Raw genomic sequence first — 5,902 nt, forward strand, 5'->3', positions numbered from 1 at the left:
GACAAAGAAGATTAATCAGAACTGGCTTTGACAAGCACTGTGGCATTTGGACAAGAACAAACTGGGAGGAGGGTAGAGAGAATAGTGCAACAATGAATGACTGGAAACCTAAAATCTCTGTAAATGTTTATGAAAATTAATAAAATATAGAAAAAAAAAAGAGGCCATAATGCTAGGGACACTATAACCAATGTCAAATGGATCTTGGGGGAGCTCTGGTGGCCTAGTGGCAAGAAGCTGCAACTACAATCCCAGAGGCTCATGGTTCAAATCCACCAGATGCTCTGTCGGGAAAGGAGGGACAATCTCCTCCTGTACCAGTCAGATCTGATTTGATGGTACACTCGCACAAAAATAATAAAATAAAATAAAAATGGATCTTGGCTGAGAGCAGAGAATACCAGAGGAAGGTCTATCCGTGTGACCTTGACTATGCAAAGACTTTTGACTGTGCATATCACAACAAATTGTGGCTAATATTGAGAAGAAAAGAATTTCCAGAACACCTGATTGTGCTCACTTGAAATCTGTACTTGGACCAGCACGCAGTTGTCAGAACAGAGCAAGGAAACACTGCATGGTTCAAAATCAAGAAAATTGAACCTCAGGGGTGTATCTTGTCTCCACGCCTTTTCAATCTATATGCAGAACAGATCATTCAGGAGGCTGGACTTTATGAGGAAGAGTGTGGTATCAAAATTGGAGGAAGACTCATCAACAACCTGGGTTATGCAGATGACACAACCTTGCTTGCCAAAAAATGAGGAGAGCCTGAAGCGCTTGCTGCAGAAGGACAAGGATTGCAGTGTTCCATATGGATTGAAGCTCAACATCAAGAACACAAAGATTCTCACCACTGAGCCATTTGGAAATATCATGATAGAGAAAAGATTGAGATTGTTAACAATTTCAGCTTTCTCTGGTCCACAATCAACACTCTTGGCACAGTTGTTGTTGTTATATGCTGTCAAGTCACTTGTGACTCCTAGCTAACCTATGACCCACAGCTCTCAAACCTTCTCTATCTTGAGCGAACCACAAAGTCTCCAACACACCTACACCCATTACCCCAGTCACTGAGTCAATTCATCTCATCCAGGTTCTAGCAATCAGAAAATCAAAAGATAAATTGTGTTAGACATGAAAATTTTAAAGCTTCATCTCATATACTTCAGGCAAGAAGGTCCAAGAAGGACCAGTCCTTGGAGAAAGACATCATGCTTGGAAGGGTGAAGGGACAAAACAAGAATAGAGGAAGACCCTGGATGAGATAGATTGACACAGTAACTGAAACAATGGGGTTGGGTGTGTCATTGACAGTGAGACTGGCTCAGGATAGAGCAGGGTTCAGAGCTATTGTGCATTGGGTAGCTAACAATTAGGTAGCTCAACTGCACATAACAACAACAATCAAACATACACTTCTGGTATTATCTGTAGCCAGGATTTACTTGACATCAGCAATGATAACCTTGATGTCAAAGCTTGTTCAAAGTTCTCCTTGACTATCTGGCAGTTCCCCATCAATGTGCTTTTGTAACTATTTTTTAATAATCTTCAGGAATATTTTGCTCTTTTGTAATATTAATGCTATTTAATGCTAATGTTATTCAATATTAATGATATTTGATAATTTTCACATTATATTGTATCACCTTTCTTGGGAATGGGATCTTGAGATCTCTTCCAGTCAGTTGGCCATCCAACTGTTCTCCAAATTTCCTGATATAGACCGCTGTGCACCTCCAGAGCTGCATCTGTTAGTTGATACACAGTTTAAATGGAAGAAAGATGTGCATCAGGGTTGTATCTATTCTCTCTCCATACCTATTCAATCTGTATGCTGAGCAAATTATTTCAGAAAGTAGACTCTATGAAGAAGAAAGTGGCATCTAAATCAGGGGAAAACTCATCAACAACCTATGTTATGTAGATGAAACAACCTTGCTTGGTAAAAGCCTTTGCATTTGAAGCATTAGATGCTGAATATCAAAGATTACATCCTCACTAAGGATTGCGTCTCAACATCAAGAATATAAAAATTCCTACCACTGGGCCAGTAGACAACTTAATGATAAATGTAGAAAATACTGCAACTGTCAGCAACCCCATCTTACTTGGATCCATTATCGTCAAACTTGGTATCAGCAGTCAGGAGAAGAGAAGATGTACTACACTGGAAACCTCTGCACTCAGGGACTTCTCCAAATTATTGAGGAGCAATGGTATCCACTGAAGACTCGGGCCAATGTCTTACTTACTATATATCTAAGAGTTTCCCAGTGAATGAGGATTTAAAAAAAAAAGAATTAATGCCTTTGAGCATGCACGAACTGCCAAAAACCAAACAAATTGTCGTGGAGAAAGTGCAAACAGAATGCTCCTTGGAAACAAAAATGAGAAAGTTTGATCTCACATACTCTGGGCATGTTGGGTGTGATGTCCTTGAAAAGTAACATTACAAATGGAAAAGTGGAAGGTCGCTAAAGATAAGACCCTCAACCAGATACATTGACCAAGTGACTGCAGCAATGGTCTCAAGTATGTAAGAGATGCTGAGGATGGCACAGGTTAAGACTAGCTTCAGATCTACTGTTTATAGAGTTGTGCTCGTCTTGATGGCATTTAACAATAGCAACAACATCAAGCATATCATTCACATGGTAAATGAAATTTTTTGTCTCCTCACTATTCTGAAACCCCAGTGTGATTTATAGCCTTGCAAGCGCATTTATTTAAAGTCAGTGACACCAGATGGTCCCAGACCAAATATGTAATTACTTCTGACTTGAGCTAACAAACCAAGCAATGAACTCATGAAAGGTAATTGCAAGACATTTGTGTCCTTGACAACATAAAAAATGGCTTTATTTTGTAGTCAATACATAAGTGTGATATCTTAAAACATGTAAACCAAGAATATCTGTTAATTGTGAAATTTTAAATGTGTGTAACTAAAAATAAAAGAAATAATATTCATCATCTTATTACCCAGAGATAATTTCTGTTAACTGTTTATGCTGCTACCTCAGACATTTTTAATTGTCACATATAAAGATACACATATGGATTCTAAAGAAATAAAATATCCAAACAATAACATGCGTTCTATTTTACAGTATTTTCCTTAAAGATACATACAGAAATAATGATGTTTTTAAGTACCACTGAATCCACTATGACTCGTAAAGTCTTCATCAACATTAAGTTTGAATCATGCCACGTCTTGTGCAGTCATCACGCTCTCGCTCATGCCTAACTCCCTTGTCACAGTCATTGTGAAAATCTACCTTGGTGTGTGCCTTCCTCTCTTTCACTGACTTTTCCCAGCATGAAGTTTTTCTCTTCTAAAATGCCTGATTTATGTGAAAAGAAATTTCACCATCCTTGCCTCTAATAAGCACGCTGGTTGTACTTTATCCAAGTCAGATTTGTTGTTGTTGTTGTTGTTATGTGCCATCGAGTTGTTTGCGACTCATAGCAACCCTTTGTACAACAGCTCTAAACCCTGCTCTATCCTGTGCCAATTGCACTGTCTCTGATACACCCATCCCGATTACCCCAGTCACTGAATCAATCCACCTCATAGAGGGTCTTCCCCTCCTGTGCTGTCCCTCCACCCTCCCAAGCATGATGTCCTTCTCCAAGGACTGGTCCCTCCTTACAACATGTCCCAAGTATGTCAGATGAAGCCCCAGATTTACTTTCTTTAAAAGAAATTATGTTAAAAACATCTTTATATATCCAGCCAACATATTAAAATGCTTAACAAGAAGAAAAAAAAATACAAATTCAGAGGCCTAGTCTCGATGTTTTAAAAAGGCAACCACTTAAGCATTTCTATCAATTCACACATCCATCTCTCTGCCCCTCACCATCATCCCGTTCATCATCCTGCAGGCTCAATTGGCCAACTAGGGAGACTTGAACTTAACAACCTTGCACTCCTTTGACTTTCCATTCTCCTCAATGTCAGCGTACAGTACGTGGCTGCATTCGTTGCATTTGTATTGTATTTTTCTTGTCTTTTTGTATATTTTCCATATAAAGTCAAACGGGAGGTTTCTCCTAATATCTTGCCTTTCTGGCAACTACAGGTGCTTGGCCTCCAGATCCACCAAGGAAACCGGCAAGCCTTCCTTCAAAGTTGCCAAAATCCATCTCGATGGCATGCTCAAAGATGGCATTATTGCTACCACCCATGGCCAGGCCCATGCACTCAAAGCTGGCATCCAGGGCTGGGCCCATGGAAGGGCCCCTGTGCCCCAAGTCTATGCACTCGCGACTATTAGCACGCATGCGCTCCAGGCCTATGCACTCCCGATGATTGGTGCCCATGGGATCTAGGCCAGTGGCCTTGCGATCTATCACAGGGCCCCTGTTCTCCAGGCCAGCCCATATGCCTGCAGGCATCATGTGATCCTTGCTCAGCCCCATGAGCTCAATGGCAGAGCCCATGTGCTCCACACCAGAGCTGATGTGCTCCATGGTCTGGCCCATGCACTAGATGCCAGAGGCCATGTAGTCAAGGCTCAGCAGGCCCGTGCACTCAGTGCAGGAGCCCATGCACTCCATGATCTGGTCCACGAATCGATCTCGGAGCCAACAGGATCCATGCTTTGCCCAGGCCTGTTCCAAAGAGTCCATGCCAGTACCCCCTAATGCTGTTAATGTTGGAGCCCTATTGTCTTGATTCCTTGATTGCTATCTCCACCATTTGTCCTGCCTATGTCCATTCTAGACCCAAATCGGCCCACGCTTTCCATGCCACCACCAAAGGCTCCTTCCATGTCTCCCGTTTTATTTCATCCAAATCCTACACCTCCCATTCCCATTTCTACAGGCCCATTGTTTCCCGTTCTAATGCCTTTGCTCAGGTGATTGGCATCCATAGGCTGCCCTCCTGGTCCTAATCCCAGGCCAATCCCACCAAGTCCATGAGCCAGTTGCTGAGAACAACTCAGGAGGGAACTAGTCTTCCTTTGCTAACACCCTCTCAATCATTTTCACACTCACTGGTCTAGCAAATAACAGTTGGCCATTAAATACAGAGACAGCTTGCGCACTTGTGACGGACTGTTCAAAAGTAACAGTCGATCACTCTCCCCATCTTTAGCCTCAAGGATGTCTGCTCACACGGACCACCAACCAGCCATACTGACTACTTCCTTTAGCTTCTGCCAACCCATTTTATAAGACAGATTTCTACTGTGGATACTGTTCTTCCATGTCATCTGTCCTTTTGCGTTGCTCTCCCGGCATGTTCACCATCAGGGTCTTCTTTGACGTTCAGTGATACTCCGCTCAGACTATGCTTGTTTAGAACTTAGGCAGGTTTTTGTTCATGTTATCTTCCAGCTTGAGTTCAGCAACAGTGCATCCCCTTGACTTTCCTTCAGCATCCATTAAGACCTCCATGTATATAGTGCCACTATTATAAAACGGGTCTGACATTGGGATTGGGTTCTCATCCATGGCCAGAATGTTTTATAGCCTTCACTTCAGGCCCCACAGGACCAATAGATACCTCAGAAGATAGCACATTGTGTGTCTTAAATGGAGAAGAATGTTGTTGTTGTTGTTGTTGTTATGTGCCATCGAGTCATTTGCGACTCACAGCAACCCTATGTACAAGAGCCCTAAACACCGTTCTATCCTGTGCCAACCTCGCTGTCTCAAACACATTCATTCCCAGCACTCCACTCACAGAATCTATCCATCTCATTGAGGGTCCTCCTCTCCTGTGCCATCCCTCCACTCTCCCAAACATGATGTCCCTCTCCAAAGACCAGTCTCTCCTTAAAACATGCCCAAAGTATGTCAGACGAAGCTTCAGAATCCTTGACTCCAAGGGAACATTTTGGCTTCACTCTCTCCAGGAAAAAACTGTTTCTTCTCCCAG

At 42.3% G+C, this 5,902-nt stretch overlaps 1 pseudogene; it reads right to left on the reverse strand.

Annotated features, from left to right (window-relative positions):
• Positions 1 to 4,503: 4,503 nt before the first annotated feature.
• On the reverse strand, positions 4,504 to 5,475 carry LOC102858983 (annotated as a pseudogene).
• Between the last annotated feature and the right edge of the window lie 427 nt (positions 5,476 to 5,902).

This window comes from Elephantulus edwardii, unplaced genomic scaffold (genome assembly GCF_000299155.1).
Source record: "Elephantulus edwardii isolate Elephantulus edwardi_28Jun2011 unplaced genomic scaffold, EleEdw1.0 scaffold00035, whole genome shotgun sequence".
Taxonomy (NCBI): Eukaryota; Metazoa; Chordata; class Mammalia; order Macroscelidea; family Macroscelididae; genus Elephantulus; species Elephantulus edwardii.